A 24,095-nucleotide genomic window follows, 5' to 3' on the forward strand; every position below is an offset into this window, starting at 1 on the left:
TGTACCACATCTTCTTGATCCAGTCATCTATTTTTGGGCATTTGGGTTGTTTCCAAAGCTTAGCTATTGTAAATAGTGCTGCTAAACATAGGGGTGCAGGTGCTCTTTGGAATTGATGTTTCTGTCAGCAAAATAAGCCAGAAAGAAAAAGAAAAATACCGGATGGTCTCACTCATAGCAGTGAAAACTTAAATAAGGGACCAGGAAAAAGAATAACTATAAGAAAGAAAATATCAAAATCGACAAACAGCTATGAACCAGAGACACTCTATGGCGGGTGGGGGTGGGGAAAGGAGGGCTTGGGGTCAAAGTAAGGGGGTTGTAATTGTATGGGGAATATAAAAAATAAAATTTAAATTAAAAAAAAAAGAAATGCAAATCAGAGTTCTCGAGCTAATCACCTTGGGGTTAACACTGAAATACGTTTTCTGAAGGTGATTTAAATTCATTTCATTGTTTGGTCAGGGTTTCCATGAAACTCTTAAGGCCTTGACTCAAGGTAGCCAGGGTTCTTGTCCACACTTGGCCATGAAGTCACAATGTGTGGCTTGGCAAATCCCTTGTTTTCCATGGGACACCATTTCCCATCTAAAATGTGCATTCCCAGGAGCTGACTTCAGCTCCAAGTGTATATGACTACATACAGATTTTCAGACTTTGTGGATAATCTGAAGTTGAATTAAAGTTGGGAGAAGGTATGTCCTCATTTTTTAATTTTTTTTTATTTTTGACATAAATAAATTAGCAGAAGACCTTTCTCTTGGGAAACCAACTTGTCGTGTCCTAAAAGGGTTGGAGTCTGGACTTAGCTCCTGGTGGGAATTATTTCAGGCCTGGATGAAAGAAAGTAGAGAGGACCAAAATGAAGGCAGGAGGGACAGAGACAGCTGAAAACTTTGGTTCTGAAAGTTCATAATTGTCCTTAACTCACACAGCCTGAATTCTTGTCTGACTAGCTTTGTGGGTCTTGTGTAAGAACATCTTGTCAAAAAATGTTAACAGTGTGAGTGACCTTTACTGGGTTTAACGATTCACTGACTGTAAACAATGTTTTACCTGGAATAACAATGAGTATATATTCTTGGAGCTTATACCCACTGGCCTGGACGGAGGCCCCATCTACGGGTCCTAAGTGGACAGGGGAAGCCTGGCTAGAGTTTATGTTTATCTAACCAGATAACTGAGTGAACTAAAAGGGCTTTTATTATCCTTATGTAGATTACGTACTTTGTAGGGTATCTGTAGCCATTATTAAAACCATATGCATTCCTGTCTCACTTCTGAACACCTCTGAAAATCAATCCACACATGCTGAGGAATGCAAACCACACGCATTTCACAGTCAATGTAAACAAACACAATTAATGAGGCAAGTTTATCTCAGAAATTATGTAATACCTTCTGCATTAAAATAGAAATGAGTTTGGCTGCTCCTATCTACTTATGGATAATTGTCAAGTTCAGATCTGATTTTCTTGAGAAAAACAAGTTCAAATCTTTTTTTTAAGATTATTTATTTATTTAATTTATACAATAGCTGGGGTACAGGCCAGAGGTGTGGGAGGGTGAGAGGATTCACCAGAGACAGAGCGGGGAGCAGAACAAGCAGACGGACCGAAGACACTGCTGAGGGGAGCAGTGGGCGAGACAGGAGAGGTCTGCCGCGCCATGTGGGTTTCCCCCTTGCCAGCTGGGGATTGAACCCGCACTGCAGAGGCTGCAGACTGCTTCACAGCGCTGCGCTCAACCCGCTGAGCCACTGGGGAGGCCCACAAGTTCAGATCTTAATGGACTTTATCTAGTCCCCATCTCCTGTTCCCCATATTGACAGGTAGTTCATTGAGATTATTCTCTGAGAATTTCAATCACACCATTCTTAAAACTTGAATCAAGATAAGAGTGCAGGCAAAACTCAGAGAAATGGTGGTGAAGTGGCAGAAACTTAAGATTTTTGAGATAGAGCTATTTTTGTTACATAGAAAGAAGGGACTAACAGTAGCATTCTAGATTATGAAGAAGAAGGAAATCAAACAGCTCAAAAATTCTTATTAAAACTTTAAGATTTTTGTCAACACCTAAAGACTTATAGACTTAAGACCAGGACTAAGAATAAAGTTCTTGATCTACACAGAGGTGCGTATTAATTCATTTTTTGGAGTCCGGTGCTTTCTTAAAGCTATAAAGCTAGTATTCAATGCTGTGTTTATTTCCATGCTACTACAATCACCAAATCAACAGTAGCTAATACTTTTTGTGGGCAAAGCCATTTGAGGATGTATATATTCTTCTAGAAAATATAATAAATCAATAAAATGTGAGAGACAGATGAGATTAATTTTTTCAAACACTTATTTTGAAAGATAATTTAACAGTATGAAACACCTCTCTTGATAGTCATTCATATTTATTAATATTCTTGCTTATTCTATTACGGATCTAAAAATTCATCTAATACTTCAGTGATGTTAAAATATATAAAGTGCTAAGTTTGATTTATTTAAATAATATTTAAGTTTAGGATTAATATCTAGATTCATTAGTTCTTTCAATTTTAAAACTATTTTAAAAATATTCAAAGTCTGCTTATACAAGCAATAAAGAAATATATTCTTCTAGCAAAAGGTAAAATTCTCAAGTGATTGATAAAGTCTTTTTGATTAGCATGTGAAATCCAGGTCTCCTTCCCAGATGGTGTGAACGCTCCTATCTGCTGAGTGTATAACCTTCTACATAACTGCTCTTGGTATGTAATGTTTCCTTGAGAAAGCATAGAGTATTTTGGAGTATGTTAAATACAACTGATATAATAAAATGGCTGTTATTCCGTAGCTCGCTTCTTCACTTAGTAATATGCCTTGAATAAAATCATTATTTTCAGCTTCTCCTTAGTACTTCACAAGGCAGCTATATAAATTCATTTTCTATTCTAATTTTCCTAAGTTGTTTTCGGTTTCTTTACAGTGACGAAGAATGCAGCAAATGAATTTGCACACCTCCTTATAACCGCTGAGTCTGAACAGCCTCTTATACAGTTCTACTTTTCTTCTCCTGAGGTTTGGCAAAACCAATTCTACGACTTTTAAATTGTTAGTTTTTATACCAAACCTCTATCAAGGCATCTTCCCAAACAAAGACCATTTTCTCCCAGCAAGATATTTGGAGCTTAAAGTAGAACTGTTTAAGTAGCTGTTAAAGCGGGGCTGTTAAAGCAGTTAAAAAATCTCCCAATTCATTTTATGTCTCCAGTGCTTAGCACTCAGAATGGCAAATAGCAGCCATTTGAACAATATTTTTGTTGAATGACTTAATGCTGTATTTTGAGGCACAAGGAGCAGTGCACTGGGAGTGAGAGGAGCTGTGTTCTCCTGACTTGGCTTTGTGATCCTGGATATTGAAACAATCAACTTCAGCTTTTTTTCCTCCTGAGAGCAGTAGGCGGTTGATGAGGACGTTTAATTGCCTGCCCATTGCTCCACTTCATCATCCTATTTTTTTTCTTTTGGTGGGGAGTGAGGGGGGAGGTTTCCACAGTGTTGTATACTTAGTAAATGCTATACAAATAGGTGATTGTATTGTGATTTGATCTAATTTTCATAGTATTGAAATGTAGAAAAATTGTGTCACATTAACATGATTATAAATTTAAGAATTAATCCTAAGTATTCCAGGAAGAACATATAAATCTCTAGGGATCTAAGGGGGAAAAATCATTTTGCTGATCATTTCTTGGGGAATTATTATACTTGTTTACAACAAGGAAGTTGTGATTAAATTCCTTTTTTTTTTTTAAAGAAAAAGATATTCATATTGGATAGTAAAGTGTTTAATAGATGCTTCTTTTATTCTATTAGACTCGTATATTGACTTTTATAACACTAAGTGTCTACACTTAAAAAAAAATCAGATGCCCTCTCTAACTACTCTCCATGGAAATAATCCATGATAGTTTAAGTTAGCTCTTTTAGAATTGCACTAAAATGTTCCTGAGAGATGGAGCAGAGGGCTAAATTTAGATTTACAATTGTGCGGGGGAAAACGGGAATACGTATGCATATATAAATGACTCATTTTCTATAAAGCTTCTTCCTACTTGGTTGTAATAGTGGAGGTCAAAACAGAGAAGGCATACATGACGTAAATTCTTTTACAGAAAGGAAAGCCTTCAGGAATTAAAAAAAAAACAAAAAACCAACCAAGTGAAAGATGTACAAAATCCAAAATTCTCACATTATTATGGAGCTGGTTATTAATTTTTATGATTTAAAATATTTGACCCTTGAGCATGTCAAATATTTTCACGTAAATGAAACTCAGTTATGATTACTTAAATTACTATTTTCTTAAAGTCAATTTGGCACTGATTGAATCACTAGAGTTTTGTTTGAAACTATCTGATTAGAGCTCTCCTGGGGTTTGAGTCCTTCGTTTTTCTTAGTGTATTCTTAGCATTTCTTCAGTAAGCAGCAGTATTCTTTTATATGAGTAACATGGTAATTGTGTAAGTACTCACTACCACACTGTAATTTTTTCACTAAATTATTGGGCTTTAGTCTTAGGTTTTCAACACTTTTGGGAAATGTTAAATAATAAATTATAGTTTCTATAAAATGTTAACTTTATTAATTTTAGACCTGGGAAACAGAGGGACTAAGTGGCTTCTTTGTATCAATACCACAAATAAGGACAATACTGCAAAGGAAGAAGTATTTCATGACATTTTCTACTTCCTGATTATATGAGAGTAGTTATAATTTATTGAGAGCTTACTAAGTATTAGGGATGAGTGTTAAGATGGTCAAGCTACTGAACAAATGACAAAATTGACTTTTTTCAGGGGAGAATCTAAGCTGGTTATCCCTGGCATTCCGGACACAGGCTCATAGTAATCTGTGTGATCAAATGAGGTACCTTCTGGGGCCCTTCCAGCTGGCAGAAAGGGGGAAATCAGTGCAGAGGACTGTGTGAGCATGTGTAAGCTTTTATAGTCCAGGGAGTGTCATTTTGCTTGCAGTCCATTGGTTGAATCTTAGTCACATGGTTATACCTAGCCAAAAAGGGAACTGGGAAATGTAGTTTCTGGGCAGTTCTTTCAACTACAAATCAATCACCAAAAAAGGAGGGGTGCATAATTGCTAGATTCCACCAGCATATTTTACATAATTATCTGCTGTAATTATTACTTCACACATATGGGTTTTATAGAAAAGGTAACCAAGGTTCAGAACTAATTTCTTCTCTAAAGACATACAGCTTAGAAGTGACACTCGGAATTTGAACCTAGGTTTATTGGACTTCAAAGACCATGGTTTTAATTTCTATGCTAGATAGTATTTAAAAAGTTGAAATATGCTGTAATCAATGGGGTTAAGTTGTAGAATTGCTTTCTTCAGATATTTCCCATAGAGCAGTTAACACCAACCCAATAATACAAATAAATACACTACTTTCCTGGCATTTAATGTACAGGTTCTCATTATCACCACACATGCTGCTCTAAAACAGTTAAGGACATGCTGGGAGATTTTTAATTTCATTTCAAATACTTCATTTCAAATGCATTAGTTGTAGCCCAGTTTCCTGAGTTGGGTTGGCTGAGTTCACACCTATTCCTGAGTATCTTTTTTGCTTTCCTCTAACTCACAAGTGAAAAGCTGGAATTCTCTAGCTTCATTTCCTCCAGTGTTGGTAACAGACACAGTTTTGTCAGGAGTTGTAATGGACGATATTCTGAGACTGGCCTTCCTTCCCAAATAAAAAGACAAAGCCTCTCCTGGGGAGGCTTTGAGTCTTATTTGCCTGCCTGTTGCCTGGAACACTGATGTCATTTCTGGAGCTACATTAGCCACCTCACTACCCTAAGGATGCAGGTCTGTATGCCCCAGATGCAGAGTGGGGAGATGTAAAGTTTCTGCTGCATCCTGCTACACCCACAATGGAGGATTGATGTCTGCTGCCATTTTGTATTATGTGCTACAGAAAACCACCCACAATTCTCCTCCCTCACTTCTTCCATGATGCCGCTCTCTCTCTGTCTCTTCCTTTATCTTTTGACTTCAGACAACAGGGAATGAAGATGGAATTCAGAATTTAGCGAAGGACAGTGTTTCAGTGGGTGTGGACCAAAGGGTGGTGGTTTAGTGATGGAATCTGTCACGTGAAAGAAACTACTTTCATTTTTGTGTGCTTGCTTGAGATTTTGGGGATTATGCTCCATATGTATACACTCATCTTTCTGTAAGAGTTTTAGTAGGGGCAATTTTTGGCTTATAAACCCCCAGGAATGGCAAAGAAAAAGCTAATCCTTCCTGCTGTTGGCAATGTATCTTCCCACCCGCACTGGACTTCGGTGAGCAGCTATTTAATCACCTTGTGGTAGACATGGAAAAACAAACTTCACCCTCTGACAGAGTTCTGTTAACTGACATTCTAAAAACCTCAAATTTTTTGGAAGAAAGGAATTTCCACTTGAAAAGAATCTGAGTATTTAAAATGAACTTAGTTCTTTTTTTTCAAAATGCACTTTTCTTTCTGTGTGTGAAGTTGTCCTTGTAAGTCATGTAAGGACTCTGAGGTGAACAATGCGTGGGAGGAATAGCTACAAATCATGGGGGATGAGGAGGACCAGCCTTTCAAAGCTTTCAAAGCAGCTGTTCTTATGAATTTCTGATGAGATAAAAATCAAGCACCACAGGAAGGAAGGTTTTTTTGTCTCTTGTGATGAGAGGTTCCTGGTTTTTGGAGAAGGGATCTGGATATTCCACTAGATGAACCTCTGGATAGCCCCTTTGTTATCTCACTCAGCATTGGCTCCTGTCTCCCAGGCTATCATTAAGTGATGATGGGACACTGAGTATGCAGGTTCTTAACCTCCGAGACTGATCTGATCCTGGGTCAAGTGTATTGTCAGCTTCTTGAAAGAATGGACCTTCATTTTCTTACTGAAGGCAATGGTCGGAAGGAGAATGTTATAAAGACACATGGTAAGAAAATACTTCAATTTTCTTATACATATATACAAATGTCTTCCTCATTTTGCACTTCAGCCAATGCATGCTCATGCTTCTCTTGTGTCTCCGGAATACCTGGACAAACAGGAATAAAAGAAGATGGACCTGGGGGCCTCCTGGGTGGTGCAGGAGTTAAAGACACAGTGCTGTCAAGCTGCTGCCAGCCACTGCAACATGAATTCAATGCCCGGCCAGGGAGCTACCCACATGGCGCAGCAGACCTCTCCTGTCTCGCCCACTGCTCTCCTCAGCAGTGTATTTCAGTCAATCTGCCTGTTCTGTTCCCCACTTTGTCTCTGGTGAATCCTCTCACCCCCTGCACCTCTGGCCTACACCCCAGGTGTTATATGCATAAATAAATAAATCTTTAAAAAATAAAAAAAGAAGATGGATCACAGCAGAATGTTACAGTAAGAGAGGAAAGGATCAGGGCCATTGGGTGACCTTGCAGGCTGAAGGGATGTGGTTCATGTAGATTTTGAGGGCACGGCACTCAAGTTATGCAACCCCCTTCAACAGCATTTACTACTGTGTCTTGCACTACTCTAAAGGAGTCCACACTCAGCTACTCTTTACCACAACTATGAGGGATGTGCTAATCTCATTGCTTTACAGATAAGGAAACTGAGGTAAAAAAACAAACAAACAACAAAACCGAGGTCACAAAGTGAAAGAACTGGGATTTAAAAACAAAAGCAGGCTTCTCACACTGGGCTCAAGCCTCCTGCACGTCACTGCCCTGAGCTAGTCAGGACAGAGCCAGGAGCAACATTCTTTGTTCACTCTCAGAATTCCAAAATGATTCCTGAGTGTTCTGGGCATGGCACTGTGTGTTGGAGTCCAGCGGTTCAACAGCCCTATTTCTGGGGCTCATTTTAAACTAAGAAAATCTTAGGATTGTCTTTTTCTTCATGTTTTCAAAAAGTAGATTTGTCAGGAATGTCAGGAGCTGAAGAAATGGAGCAGAGTGGCTGCCTGTCAGGGTCTCTGCATGCGTCAGAGCCGGGCTGGAATAGGATTCTTGAAATTCTGGAGAGTCCTTGCTGCGAGACTGTCTATACCGCTTTCACGCTGCAAAGTGGGGAGCACATACCTCACTTTCCTCCTTGCTCTTTTTTCTCCTCTCCTCATCTACTACCGGCTTTTCCTCCTTCTCCTGTTTCCCCTGCCCTCAGAGCTCCATCTTTTTGCCTGAACAGTAACTCCGAAGAATGACCCAAATCTTCACTAGCAACAAGAAATCTATTAACCCAACGATCTCATTAAATGTATAAAACCACTAAAAATGCAACATAGGAACATTTTACTTGTGAAGGTAGAGATTCAAGCAACGTTTTATTAGATACCTGGGTGACCTCAACTCACTCCTTTATGGACAATTAAGTCAAATACAAGCCAAATAAACTCACAGAGGAGGCAGTGTAGGCAAAGAACAGAAACTCAGCGAGAGGCCAAAACTCCATCTGGAATCGCCACGTTCCTTGTGCGTTACAGTCTCAGGCCAAAGAACTTCTCAGTGAGCATATTTTCCCTCTTAGGTTGATCTATATTGACAACCACCCATGGACACTAATTTTTTAAGAGTAGACTGTGGCTTGAAGGAGTCAGAGGCAATCCTGTGCTATATTTCATTGAACCACATTTGCCATGAAAATAGCACTTATTGCTGTTGCCACTCAATGGTCAATGCCTTTCAGTATGAATACGGGGAGTTACATAAATTACGTTTATAACAAGTTCCTTGAAATTGTGACCAGGGGGAGCCAGGGGGACGGGGAAGCCTAGGTTGAATTATCCCCATTTTCTGTGGTTGTTAGGGGGGAAAAAGTTGCAATGACAGGGCACACCAGGGTGCAAATGTAAGCAAAATTTAACCAGTCTGTTAATAAAGAGTAAGGTTTGCTCGCTGTGCCCCGGTAAGCTATGCCTCATAAGCATTGTGGTTTCCAAAATTATTCCACGTTAGGCACCGCGACAAGTAAAATAGGCTGCTGGCTGTGAAATAATGAGAGGGATAATAAATATATAAAACTTGGAATCTCCTGATGAAAAATGAAAAAGATTTTATGAACCCAACCAGTCAAACTCAGATGAAAAACCCCCAGTGTGCTCACCATGATGAATGCCCTGGCCTTCCATGTGAGAAGCTCAGATTCAATTTCCTATTCTGATATCTTGTTCTGGAGGCGGCTATGGTTGGGAGCATTACCGAGAGAGCGAGTTCATCTGGTGCTGGGAAATGTGTGGCTCTAAGTTCCTGCTGGGAGAGAATGAAAGGGCAAAGCCAAGTGTGTCAGCATGTACCCTAGAAAATCGCCATGTGTCTCCACAGAACTGGGCACAAGTATTAGAAGGGACACTGGACGTGGCGTATTAACACGGAATACTCTTGATCATGATCCTCTTCCTCACAACCCGAGGAAGCAGTCAAATGAGTCTCAGAAGGCGCAGGGAGTCTCGCCCAAGCGGTGGAGGAAAAGTCCCATCTTATTTTGGGTACAGAGTCCTTTCCTTCATGTCTTCCCCGCGACTGTTTCCCTCACTTGCTGTTAAGCACACATGTACACGCACATACACACACACTCGCACACACTCTCTGTGGGGTATGAACAAACCAGGCACCCTGTCTAAACTAATTTATTTCATGAGATCATTTTTCCACACTCCATTTCACATTGCCTGTGGAGACATAAACCTAGTCTTAAGTAAAAGAATGAGGACTTTGGTCCCTAATTTGGCCCTAAATGTCATGCAGAAAATGTTTTCTTAACTCAATGTGAGCCCTGGAAGGCTTGTTTGCTTGACTTTCAAATGCAGCTCGCCAGAAGACACATCAGTCTAAAAGGCTTTCCAGAGAAGGCTGAGTCCTGATGGAAAATTTATGCCTGGGAGGATGTTAACATACAGAAAAGATTTGGGGGATACATAAGATTTGGTAAAAATTTCCCTTCAGCCAGGAACTCTGGCCCACGGTTTCTGAAGCAAGCTTAATTTTGTGGACTTTCGCTTTTATGAATGATTATGATCGTTGGTACAGCCTCATCTCAAATTTCTTCAGTAGAGGAATGTCTCTTAATTAATCATGAAGAAAAAAAAACCCAGAAGACTAAAGCAAGAGGAAAATTACACGTTTGTCTTATTCTAGATAATGTTTTAAGCTCTTTGACCCCGCAGAGCCCACAGAAACATGTCTGTGATGCCAAGAAGTAAAATAAATTGCGAGGTCGTCACATCTTGCCCGTATCAAGCCTCCTTTCACATTCAATAAATGATGTGCGATTAGAGGGGGGCCATTAACTTCAGAAGGGAGGATGTTTTAGGAGCTCTTTTTCCCTCTCTTTGGAACACTGAAGCCATGGCTCCAAGCCCCCGGGATTGTAATCTACAAGTTAGGAGCTGCAAGAGAGGTTTTGAAGGCTTCTGAGCGTAGATTCAGAGGCTCGTCTAAACAGACCTCCATGTCATTGGTGCTGTTCTCAGACAGTGGGAGCCAGTAACTGTTGTGTGGCAAGCTTGGTGGTATGCAATGGGGTGGACACAACGTCCCCAACTTTTACATAGTCATACTTTTAGAACAACACTTTCCAAACACCTTTAAAAAGCAGGCACGGGACACAAGGAAGTGACAATAATCCATGATGTCTTATCCATACCCCATGATGGTGTTCCTTAATCTTTAGTGTAGATCTGAATCACATGACAAGCACATAGACACACAGATTACCACTCCCTCCCCCGCTGTACCACCCCACATCCCCAAAAGTCATTAGGTTGGGGTGGGCAGAGCATTCATTTTTGTGTGAGTTCCCAAGTTATGCCGATACTGCTGGTAAGGGCATCCCACTGGAGGTAGCACTGTTTTAGAATTAAAATTTCACAGTAACCAGTCCCCCAATGGGGATTTGAAAGAGTTGGAAAGAGAATACTAGGTTGTGATGCAGAAAAGAGAAGAATGTCAGAGCTTGGGAATGGTGTTATGGGGGAAAATCTAAATGCAGGTTCCCCAGAAGGGAGCTTTGGGAAGCCTATAGTGTAATTGAGGAAGGCAGATGAAAGGGGACCTCGTCTGAAATGTCCTCACTTCTCACATTAGATCAAGACCTACCGGGGACTCATCATCATCACCCATGCCTTCCTGTTTCCCCCAATTATGAATGGAAGCCTTTCAGAGCACTGAGCGCCAGACCCTCTGAGCATGAAGATAAACTAAGAAAGACAAATCAATCAGTAAGATGGGAGCCGATTATTAATATTGAATGACTAGAAATTCTACCCACCTATAAAGTTGAATTTATCCAGATGAATGATGGGAAGAAATTGGGAGGGGGGCATTGCAGGGGTGAAGGGAGGGAGGAGATGATGGGTGTGGTTTGGGCTGCAGTGCTGGGGTACTGTAGAATGTTCCTTTGAATTCACAGAACTTTTCAGACATGATTTTGTTAGCGGGGGTCCTTGGTAAACTTTGACCATATTGTCCAGACTGGCAAAAGTTCAGCGCTGTTCTTTGTTGCTTCAGCAATGGAAAGATTGGAAACGACTGCCAAGTCTTTGAAGTGTGTGCCTGTGGGGCTGGGCCTCACAGCTGCTCAAACCTGAAAATAATTAAGTATTTCACCACTGCAATGACTCAGCTGGGGTTAGAACCTCAACAGATTGGAGCTCGACTATTTTTAATACATGAATTTTAAAAATAGTTGAGAGGTGTGTCTCAGAACAGAACCCATCCAGAAAAATGTGCGCCCTCATGGAGAGTCTGGCAACTGAAGGCCTCCACTGCATCCCTTTACACCCATCAGTTCTGCTCTCCAAATAGCACCTGATTTTTTAGACTTTTTCTAAATTTTCTGTTTTCTGTTCCTCCCTCATCAGAAAGTATCTCCCTTGCTCCAGTCAAACACTAAAATAAAAAGTGACTGTAACGAAGTAATTTGATGAACATCATGGTTGTTTTTTTTCTTATCAGACATGACTTAGTTCACTAATTAGTTTTTCAGGGAAACCTTCCCTGATCATCCAAGTCAAAGAAGTCGTCTTTTCTTTATCATCTCACACCATTTTATTTTCTCCACGTCATTTACGACTTTCAGAAATGGCCTTGTGTTTTGTGTCTATATCAGTCTATTGATAATAATGCTATGGGCTAGAAATGCCTGGGGGCACTGTGGGTTTTCCACAGATATTTTCCCTCTGAAACCAATGTTATGAGGGGGACCAGTCCTGATGGTGCTTATTATGATTGCAAGATGTACGTCAGCAATTACCTGGAGCAAACTTTGGAAAACATAGATGCTTGTTACTTCTGAGATCTGGAAATGACATGGCATACCTGGGGCAAGGTGAGGTTGCAGGGAGACAGGCAAAGAGAGAGACGGGGGTCAGGGGACAGGCTCAGCCTGTGTCCTGCTTTTATAGAGCCTGAGGGGTGTGCGTGTGGTGGGGACGTGTTTAGGGTTTGGTGAGCTCACCCGTTACTGGGAATTTAAATTGTCAGAATTTAAAGAATGTCAAGAGAGACAAAAAAAAAAAAAAAAATATGGGGCCTATGTGGTGGTGCAGGTGGTTGAGTGCAGCGCTACTGAGGCTGTCCGCAGCCTCTGCAGTGTGCATTCGATCCCAGCCGGCCAGGGAGATACCCACATGGTGCAGCAGACCTCTCCTGTCTCTCCTGCTCCTCCCAGCAGTGTATTTCAGTCAGTCTGACTGTTCTGTTCCCCACTCTGTCTCTGGTGAATCCTCTCAGCCCCACACCTCTGGCCTGTACCCCGATTCTTGTATGCATGAATAAATAAATCTTAAAAAAATATGAAGAAAGGAAAAAGGTCATCAGTTAGTTACCAGGACCTGTAAAACAAAAGAGCCTGGGTGGGAGGCAGCTTGGCAGCCTGGCTTTTTATCTGGTCTGTGCTGGCACTGTGTTTATTTGACCTTGCCTTCTTGCCTCCTTTGAAGTGAATGCATCAAAGCTTCAGTCAGGGACTTACATTTCAAAAATGGAAAAGCCCACTGTGGAAGCTTACACGACACCTTGTTTCTTATTTATTTACTAGTTCCCTTCCCACCTGCACTAAAAGAACCACATGAGCTGAGATCTTGCCAGTCTTGGTGACTTTATCTTCAGTGCCTGGATGGGCCTGGGCTTGACACAATGCAGGGCCTCAAAAACATGCTTGATTCCATGAAATGCATTCAGGCTCACATGAAAATTGGTACTATTTATGGGTTAGTCATACAGAATTAAATGCATTGTGATGAGACCATTAATTCTTAAAATCAAAGGAATGAACACTTTGGGAATTTGGGGGGCTTCAGGGAAGCCCCTAGGTAACTGCAGCATTCCACACATTGCTCAAAGTGGTAACTAGCTCCAGCCCCAAATAGATGCTGGTGCGATCCATCACAGAAAGGACTTTCAGGCCAAAGAGCTAATTGGAGTCCATGAAGGTAACAGAAAGCTTGTCAGCACAAATTCACCTGCCCCCATCCTGCCTCATCCCTAGAGGGCCTTTTGTCTGACAGTGGTTACCTATCACTGGGTTACAGATTTTAGAGCTTTGTACTAAGGTAAAATGAGCTACAAACTCCAAGTACATGAATGCTTCTTATCTTTGCTTAAAAAGAGGACTTATTCATCTGTTTTAAGTGAAAGACCTGCTTGGCCCTTTACCTTTTATGTTCTTCCTGAAAGCCCAGACAAGGCAAATAACAGAAGATAGTGAGAGTGATTGATTGTCTCTAGAATTTGTGGGGTTACTATATTGCTGTTTGCTAGTACTCTCCAGTGAGTTTGAGAAAAGAGAAAAATCTAAGTTCTGAAAGATACTGAATTCTCCATGCTGGCACCTGCCCAAGAATATGATCTAGAACATCCAGTTATGAAGTAGGATCCTTGGGATCAGAGCATTATTATCACCTGTGAATTTGTTAGAAATGCAAATTTTCAGGCATACCTGACTCAAAGTGTTGGCAGGGCTCCAGAGGCAGCCATGGGGCGAACGGTTTCTTCCCCCTTCCTAAGGTGTTGGTGACTGCCAGCATTCTTTGGCTTGCAGCCCAGTCTATCCGATCTCTACCTCTGTAGCCACATGAATGAAAAGTTTGAGTAGGGACAACGGTTTGTGCTCTGGCTAGCTTCCTAGGTGATTTTGATGCACACTGAAGGTTGAACAACAGTCTAGAACCTTGCTGTTGGGGATGTGGTCTAAAATCTCATAGCATCCACATCAGCCGTGACTGTATTAGTCTTGCAGAACCCTGGGTATGGCCTACCTATGGAATCAGACTCAAGCAGTTTACAAGATCCCCAGGGGATTGTTACAAAGATTAAGGTTTGAGAAAAACTTCAGGTAGAATCTACCTGCACTGTGTCCTCTTAATAGGTCAGAGCAAAATACTAGAAGATACTAAAATTTTGCATTTTGCTTTTATACTGCATTTTTAAAAATTTATTTTTATTTATTTAAGCATATAAGAGCCAGGGTGTAGGCCAGAAGTTTGTGGAGGGGGCATGAGAGGATTCACCAAAGACAGAGTGGGGAGCAGGACAGGAGGATCTACTGAAATACACTGCTGAGGGGAGCAGTGGGCAAGACAGGAGAGGTCTGCTGCACATGGGGGTCAGCTCCCTGGCTGGGGATTGAACTCATGCCGCAGTGGCTGGTGATATCTTCACAGTGCTGAAACTTAACCCCTTTTGCCATCAGGGAGGCCCATACTACATTTTTAGGAGCTAAGGTTTTCATTTTCTTGAGCTAACACATTTCAAGAATAAGAGTAATTTATATTTTTTTCTGCCATGACAGTAGTCCTTAAAGTCTGCCCTGCAGACCAATCCTCTGGAGTACTTATTAAAATTCATGTTCTTCAGCTCTACTCCTGTTCTACTAAATTAAACTTGATGGGGATATGCTGTGGAATCTTCATTTTAAACAAACATCTTGGTGATTATTAGATATTTTGATCTAAAGGTGATGACATTAATTTTGAAGAGTTTTTCTTTATTTTAAATCTTCAGATTTGTCTTTGAATATTAGCATTGGTTATGTTCCAGTGAAGAAAATGGTGTGAAAATCAATACTATTAAAAGAAATTCACAACAAAGATTTAACTAAAAACAATATGCCTACCATTGTAACAAACACGAAGAGTTACTCAGGGCCATCGTCTCTTCCTCTGATATTTCTGACATTAGTAGATCTAATTCAGAAAGGTAATTTTTATGAAAAACACAGCAACCCACAGAGGTCTGAGAGAAAGTGCCCCAATTTCTGTTTGGCAATATTCCCTTTGTATCATGCTATTATTTTCCTATCAAGAATATAAAATGTCATAAGAATTAAAAATGAGATCCAGGGAGAAAGCATCCCTTCGTTTTCGTGCATGCCTTCCCTCCCTTATTTTGTTGAGGTTGCGTGAGTGCTGCCAAGACAGCCGCACTGGTTAACAAATGGCTAATTGACAGTCACCCATCTGTTGGTATGATGTTGGCTGTTTCAGATAGAGTCAATGCTCATTAGATTTTGTATCCCCTCATGGGGGAAAGCTGTGACATACTGATTACCTGACGGTGTTAGGATTTCTGACTTATTGTTTATGTAGACTAAATAAATCTTTCTTCAGGTTCGTGGTCCCCTGGCACATTTAGTTTCTATCTAAATCCATATGATTTAATTATTTTTATAATGGCAAGCAGGTACTGCAGCTTCTGAGCAGGTAGAGTATAAACTGTGGTTTAGACTTTGAAATATTGATTTCTACTTTTGAATATCTGAAACATGTTCATATGTCGAAATAAGTAATTGGTAAAATTTGGTGATTTGCCTAAGTTTAGGCAATCTACATCATCCAGCCCTCCACATTTTTTGTTTTCTCAGATCTCTTGTGATCTCTCTGCTGCATTAAAAGAAAAAAAAAAAAAACAAACGCATTCTCAGGGTGAAATGGGAAAGATGCAAGAGTGATGTTCTAATCTTTTCATGACTCAAAGTCCTCAGTACTTGGCCCAGGGAGAGCAGCCTTGATGAAATACACAGCCAGTGACAGTCAAGCTTTGAGGCCTGACCTGGACACAACTTTTCTCTTAGGACAGTAACTCAGCAGTATTAGAGTGGGAGATCAGAGAGAGAGTATACAAATATTGATTCTCTCTCCTACCTCCTGTACGTACCTAAAGACCACCCCTTATTCTGTGACATTAACCTGTTGTTACGGATGTGATCTCTATGTAGATATCAATCTACTTTCTAAAAATTGTCTCTTTTTAGGAATGAACATGTAGACCTTACCGAAGTCTACAGAGCGATTTGGGTTTATTCTAATCATTGAGGACCATCAGGTATAATATGCCACAGCATTATTAAGTCGTCTTATAATTACGATCACATATTCAACTTATTTTATTGAGTGGCTATATGCTCCAGGAACTGGGGACACAATGCTTATCAAATCAGACATGGCCTTTTCTTTCATGCAACTTATAGTGGAAAAGACAGGCAGGCATTAGTCTTGTGATCACATGAATAAATGTAATTCAGAATGTGATGATTATCAGTCTGGTTCAGAAAGGATTCTTTCAAGAAGTGATGCTTAGTAAGACAGAACAAAAGGAAGCTCATAGATTATGACACCAAAATGGACATTACCAGAAAGAAACAGAGGTGAGAAGTGGATAAAATGGATAAAGGGGCTGAACTGTATGCTAGTGGATAGGAACTAGACTTTTAGTGGTGATCATAACATATATATGGATATTGAACTATAATGCTACATGCCAGAAACTTATAGAATGTTATAAACCAATGTTACTACAATAAAATCCTTTGCAGAGGAATGGAAGGTAATGTGAAATATCTTTTGTGGAGAGTACGAGATGAAGTGGTCTAGGAAATAGGGTACCTTGCATGGTTGAGGTCCACTTGAGGTTTGTGATCACCAGTTCATAGTTATTTCCATGTGTTGTATGTTCATCTTCAATACAGTGCGGCCGATTGAAGAAAGAGAATCCTTGGTTGCATATAAGAGTAAAATCTAGCAAAATATGTATAAGGAAAATAGGGGGAGGTTGGCAAAAGTTTGTGCAAGAGTTACTGAAGTGAAAAGAACACAACCCAAGCTGGATGCAGTAGGAAATGAAGAGACAGAACTAATGGAATGGGGAGAAGTAGGGGTCGTTCATGCCATGGAGGTTCCAGTGAAGTCAAAAAGCATTTTTTTTTTTACAGATTTATTTTTTATTTATACAATAGCTGGGGTACAGGCCAGAGGCACGGGGAGGGTGAGAGGATTCACCAGAGACACAGTTGGGAATAGAACAGGCAGATGGACCGAAGACACTGCTGAAGGGAGCAGCAGACAGGACAGGAGAGGTCTGCTGTGCCATGTGGGTATCTCCCTGGCCAGCCGGGAATTGAACGCATGCTGCAGAGGCTGCGGACAGCTTCACAGCTCTGTGCTCAACCTGCTGTGCCGCTGGGGAGGCCCTCAAAAAGCAATTTTCATGGGAGTTGTTGAACAAAGGCACAATGAGAATGGAAATTTGTGTTTAGAATGTGGGATATAGGAATTAAAGATTGCAGAGGTAGAAAAATAGCTAGGGGTGATGATAAGGTGATCCTGAGAGTGAGAAAGAGACGAAAGATAAAGAAGTTAAGGAATGAAGGGACCAGTATGTTGAATGGACTCTCTAATATGCCAGTTGAAGTCATCAGAATGAAGGGAGGATGAGTTGGACAGCAAGATGGTGACCAAGAGCCAGGCTTTGATGACTGAGAGGAAATGATGAATAAAGGAGAAAGTTGATGGAAATAGCAAAGACAGAAGGAGAGGCTGAAAAAGCTCAACCCCATAGGCATTACAGTAATTTTCATTTTTAGTGGAAGACGGGAGAAGCACTAGTCTGAGGGAAGTGGTCTCAATGCAAACCCAGGCCTCATTTCAGACCAGTGGGAAAACAGAGCAAGAGGAGACTAGATTAGGATTTGGAATTGTTCGCCAGGTAGGGACTATCATTCAAAGAGAAGAAAGTGAAACAGGTACTAATGTCTCTATTTTTTTTTTTTTTTTCTGAAAGCTAGGAAGGATAAAAGACTTTCTCAAGACTGATAGGCTAATGACAGGCAGTGACGCCAGGATGAGAATCTAGGTCCTCTGACTACCAGTCCAATTCTCTTTCCACTCCTTTCGGGAGCATCAAAGCAAAATTGTGAGCAGGAAAGCCAAGTTTTCTAGGTCTATATATCTTCCAGTCTCTTCCAAGGCTTTTGTTTCATTTATTCTGATTAAAGTTTGTGGATGACAAAGTTTGGTTTGTTAACTGTAAATTCTTTTTATAAATGTTGTAAGTGGCTCCAAATGGTTCTCTGAATTTGAGTATCACTTATTTCCAATGTGCAAATTGGAAACCAAGAACTATAATAACTATGAGGCATTTCTTGGAGAAGGATATTATTTACTAAAAGTAGTTAAATTTTCCTTATTCTAGGAGCCCATGTGAACATGTAGTTAACACTTTGTAAAAAAAAAAAAAAGATTATTTATGCATACAAGAGCTGGGGTACAGGCCAGAGATGTGGAGGGTGAGGATTCACCAGAGACAGAGCGGGGAACAGAACAGTCAGACTGACAAAATACACTGCTGAAGGGAGCAGCAGGCGAGACAGGAGAGGTCTGCTGCACCATGTGGGTTTCTATCTGGCAGGTGTGGTATTGAACTCGTGCTGCAGAGGCTGTGGATTGCTTCATAGTGCAGTGCTTAACCCCTTGCGCCACCAGGGAGGCCTAACAAACACTTTTACCATAGCATATCCCCCCAACCCATAAAGAGCAAACAAAATTATAGAGAAAACATAGGTAACATATATTTTCTTAAAAAATAATTTAGACTTTTAAAAATAATCACCTCCAAGTACTAGATTTAAAATCTGTATTTTCATTATTAATGTTATTTTATTTTGCTAAAATGTATTTGGGGAATGATAAGTTCATGTCCATGTAAAATTTGGCATCAGAATTTGCTTTCCAGCTAAATATCCAGAAGGGTGATTAAAAAAAATTTTTAAATGGATTAATTCCTGATTCAGGTCCTCAAGGCGTGTGTGTGTCCAAAGTGCATGTTAGAGTACAGTGCGAACAACCTGTGAAATGTCTTCTACCCCTTGAACCATTTTCCATTGCTGATTAGTCATTATCTGCAATTTTGCATAGTAATGTGGGCAAGCCGTATTTGAAGCATTGACAGAATTCGCTGAGGCATTTGGATTGTTGGGATCACCTGAATGATTAACTGCTTCCATCGTAAATACATTACCATGTGATTATGTTTAATAGGCTCCTGACATCTATCAAACAATGTAGCATGTCACACTTTGAGGAAGAATACTCCAGACAGAATTTCAAACTTAATTCTCCACCGAGAATGGAAATAAGAAACTACATTTGCTACAAAGGAGGTATTGAGTTGCCAAGACTTGTGAAAATTCCTCTTTAATGCTTACTGAGCAAACTGGTAGTCTAACCTTTGGAAAAAGAATTAGATAGTTCATTAAAAGGTCAATTTTACACTAATTCTTCACATGAGAATCTATGTCTGTACAGCATGGTGCATAAGAAGGTATGAGAAACAGAACGAAAGTTTTAATTTAAAAAGCTCTCACAAGCTGGGTTTTGTTTCAAAGTGATGACTTGGAAGTGACAAATATTTTAATTTTCTTCTTTATAAAAGTATAATTCAGATCCTTCCTATAAAAGGCTGAGCCAAGTAGATGATTTAAAAACAGCAAGTTTGTAATTGGCAAGATGATGAAACATAAATGTAAAAGAACAATATCAAGATTATAAAAGAGTAAAAAAGGTAGGAGCTACCTTTGTGAGTGTAACAGTCAAGTTCACCTACAGAACTTGGTTTGAATTGATTGTATTATTTGTTCAAAATTCCCACTTGTATGTCAGAGAACCATGTAAACTGTGTATATTAATTTGTATGCACATCCTTATACAAAACAAATATCTGCGGTGTTTTTAAAATAATCTGATTAAGAGGCCTCCCCTGGTGGCGCAGCAGTTGAGTGCGGGGCTGCAAAGCTGCCCGCAGCCTCTGCAGCGCTGGTTCAATCCCTGGCCTCTGGCGAGGGTCCCACATTGTGTGCAGACCTCTCCTGTTGCACTCGCTGCTCCCCTCAGCAGGGTATTTCTTTGGTCTGCCTGTTCTGCTCCCCGCTCTGGCTCTGGTGAATTCTCTCACCCTCCCACGCTTCTGACTGTACCCAGTGCTTGTATAAATAAATAAATAAATAATAAATCTTAAAAATCATCTGATTAATAGTGGGTATATGTGTTTGCATATGTTTGTTTATTAATCTATTTATTTTTAAATCATACCACATACAAGTGCAAAAATCATTGACTAATGTCAGTTTTTTTTAAAAAACAACTTTCAATTTCTTTTTTGTCCTTCTAGTAACACTGACTTCTAAGATTTAATTTTTTTCCTCTTTTCTCTTTAGTATTTGAGTTTTTCCTCTATAAACATTCATATGCTGTACTATTCATATGGTGCCTATAATTTAATTAGTTTTATCCACTCCTTTGACTCTCATTTCTTAATTGAATTTAGCAGAGCCTGTGGAGATGAGATTTACCCTGCCTAGTGCTCTTCAGAAAGGTAAATATTGTAACTCCCTTTAATAATTCATATATTTGTTGAGCAATTCTGATTCTTAGTAAGTTCTTCCCCATTTCTTAACTAAATCTCAAATGAGAAACAACTGACCTTGTCCAAAAATCAATTATATTCTCCAATTCTTTTCGTTTCTTTTCTTTTATGTATGTAGTCTGTCCAAGGTAATCCTTCAGTGAAATGTAAAAATAAATAACACAAATGAACTCCCAAGAATCACCCTCCAATCTTTCAAAATTATTATTCTCTCTTGTGTATCATAAGTAGGGGATAGAGTGAGATCTGGTGCCAGACAGACTATATTTTTAATTCCAGCTTTGCTTCTTACTGGGGGTAATTCTGACTTTTGTTAATGTTCAATTTTCTCATCGAGAAAATGGGGAGAGTAATGGTTATTTCCTCATTTGAATGCTATGATGATTCAATGAAGTAATGTTTACCATACTACTTGGCACTTGTAAGTGTGTCAAACAAATTAGATAAAATTCTAATTTTTATATAGTAACATAAAGGACATAATATTGAATATTTAATTTAGTTTTGGGATAAAACACCTCACCAGAGAAATTAGGAGTTCTTATTTACTATGCCTATGGGTGAATGAATAGAAAGTAGGGGATTTTAACTTGTTGGTTCATTTTCAAACAAACCCTTTGCAAGCAACTTACAGAATAAGATCACACTCCAAATGAAAATCAACATTCCCATATATAAACTATAATGCAGAATTCACCATGAAGGGTTATATAGCAACACATAATTTTCTGGAGATGACTGAACTACACCTGTGATGCTATCTAAAGCTGAGTTCTCATGCATGGTTAATAATATTTTGATTTATGTAGTATTTTACCAGGCACTTTTACATATATTAGCTCATTTTCTCTTCACATATTGTTGCAAGACATAGTGTATGTTGTTTTCCTTATTTTGTAGAGGAAGAAAACCAACTCTGCAGATCGTAACTAGCCTTAAGCCACAAAGTACTTAAAGAGGTAGAACTCACTTTCCGTTACCAGTTCACCAGTTCACCATTACCAGTTCTTCTCCCCCCACACCCATCAATCTCTTAAAGCAATGACAAGGATCAGAGTGAAATATGAGATCAGAGACAGGAAGGTGTTTGTACCATCCTCCAGACTCTGCTTGGAAGAGGTCTGGAAATAGGTAAATTTTATTTTTTTGTCCCTCTGGACTCAATCTGTATAGAAATGTCTCCAGATGGTAGGTGACACTGAAAGGGAGTGCTCGGGGGCAGCAAAGAGGGGGCTGTTAATGAGATTTTAACAAGTAGGAGGAGAGGCAGGGTTCAGGGGAGGGGCGACAGAGTAGGGAGATCATGTCTGCCCTTCTCTTGCTGCCAAGAAGGAACTTCCATGCCCACTGATTTGGAAGCATCTGCTCTCCTTGCTAAAGCAGCTTGTAGGTAATAAAAACCTGTGCTTTCTTGGAGAGCTCATATTTTTTCCAAGATCTGTGGGAGTGAACATATTCCATAAAATCTTTACCCAATTCAGCAATAAAGGGACACATAACTAAACAATGAACCATGATGAGAACAGATATTTCTCCTGAGAAGATACACATAGCAAAGCACATGAAAAGATATCCAACACCCTTAGTCATAGGAGAAATGCAAATCAAAATTCCAACAAGATACCACCTCACATTCTGGGAGGCTGAACTGAAAAAAAAAAAACCCCAAGACAGACAATAGCAAGTGTTGATGAGGGTGTGGAGAAACTAGAATTCTCTTGCATTGCTGGTGAGAATTTAGAATGGTGTGGCAATTTTGGGAAATAGTTTCCCCAAAAAGTTAAACAAAGTGTTAACAATTGATTCTGCAATTCTACTAACTACTCACTCAAGAGAATTGGAACTTATGTCCATATAAAAACTCACATTCTAATGCTCTTAGCAGCATTATTCATAAGAGCCAAATGTTATAGACAACCCAAATGTCTACCTAATGATGAACAGACAGACAAAAGGTATATGGTGCATCTGTTCCATGGAATATTATTTAGGCATAGAAAGCAAAGAAATTCTATTACAATGACAGGGAGGAAGCTTGAAAACATGGTAAATGAAAAGAGTCAGACTCAACAGGAGACTTATTACAGGATTCCATTCCTATGTAGTGTCCAGAATAAGCAAATCCATGGAGACAGAGATTAGATTAGTGGTTTCCACAGACTGGAGAGAAGAGGAATGGAGAGTGACTGCTGGTAGGTATGAGGTTTCTTTTTCGGGGTGATGGAAACATTTTGGAATTAGATAGCTGCTATGGTTTCACAGATTTGTGAATATTCTAAAACCACAGAATTGTATACTTCAAAATGGTGATTTTGTCTTATCTGAATTATAGCTCAACAAACAAATCCTTATCCAAGATCAGGATGACAATTAAGACTTAATGGGGGGGGGTGTTAGTGCTAGAAATTGTGCATTGAGTTCTGTGGATTATAGCTTTAATTTTCACAACAACCACAGGGCCATGTACCTATTACTGCTATCTCACAGAGGAGGAAACAGGTTTACAGAGAATCAACAGTTTGCCTCCGGTCACATGGGGCTTGACAGCAGGCAGTGATTTTCGCTACTGTGCAATAGTGTGCCCAAACCTGAATATTCTGTTCTCTCAATAATGAGGGCACCAGGTTCTACTTTGGTGGCTTTGGACTATTTAATATTTGGTTTCTTCAGGATTCTGCAACTGGATGCTTTAGTTGTCAATATCAAGAGCAAGTCTGAGTAGTCCTCCACCTCCCACCCTATTAAGGACTTTGTTGAAAACAGTCTGCATTCCTTCTTGATCCTCCAATCTAAAGGAAAGGTCCTTCAGAGACACTAATCGGCATATCTTTCACTTTTTAGCAGTATTTATCACAATACAGTGAGGATTTCATTCATGTCTCTCACTACAGTGCGAACTTCAAGAGGTCACCATTGTTCCATCGGCAAGTAGCACTGAGTGCACAGTTGGCATTCACAAAAACCCCTGAACGACTGAACTCCAGCAGGGTAAGAAGACTCCTATAGTCTCTGTACCTCCCCTGTCTCCTGCAACACAGGACAGTGATGCCTCAGGACTGCTGCTGGCTCCGCTACTGGAAAGTGATGTGCTTGTGGAAAGCCCTGGCTTCGGGGCTAACCTCAGAGACGTCCCTCAAACATTTCATCTGCGCTGCTCCACTCTGACTGGCACTTTGGCTCTCACCTCATTTCTTGCCTCTATGAGCCCTCGTGACTGAGTAGCATTTCCCACTAACTCCCATGAGCCTAAAAAATGTTCACCTGGCAAATCTACCACCACCACCTCAGTGGTTGAACATGTACACTGCAATATCCCCAGGCTATAAATAGAGTGGCCCAGAAATGTGAAGTTCATCGGTCTAGGTTCTGCTGCAAATAAAGTG

The 24,095-nt window shown here is 40.0% G+C and overlaps 1 long non-coding RNA gene across 3 annotated transcripts; it reads left to right on the forward strand.

Moving 5' to 3' along the window:
* Positions 1 to 581: 581 nt before the first annotated feature.
* On the forward strand, positions 582 to 24,095 carry LOC129145644 (uncharacterized). 3 transcript variants are annotated; one of them, XR_008551500.1, is made up of 3 exons: positions 582 to 695; positions 20,614 to 20,661; positions 23,604 to 24,095. It is a non-coding gene; the product is annotated as an uncharacterized LOC129145644 (long non-coding RNA). The 3 variants fall into 3 exon arrangements; XR_008551499.1 differs by lacking the exon at positions 582 to 695 and adding an exon at positions 2,720 to 2,743; XR_008551501.1 differs by lacking the exon at positions 582 to 695 and adding an exon at positions 16,284 to 16,338.

This window comes from Talpa occidentalis, unplaced genomic scaffold (assembly GCF_014898055.3).
Source record: "Talpa occidentalis isolate TD23 unplaced genomic scaffold, MPIMG_talOcc4v2.1 talOcc4.13, whole genome shotgun sequence".
NCBI classification, from domain to species: Eukaryota; Metazoa; Chordata; class Mammalia; order Eulipotyphla; family Talpidae; genus Talpa; species Talpa occidentalis.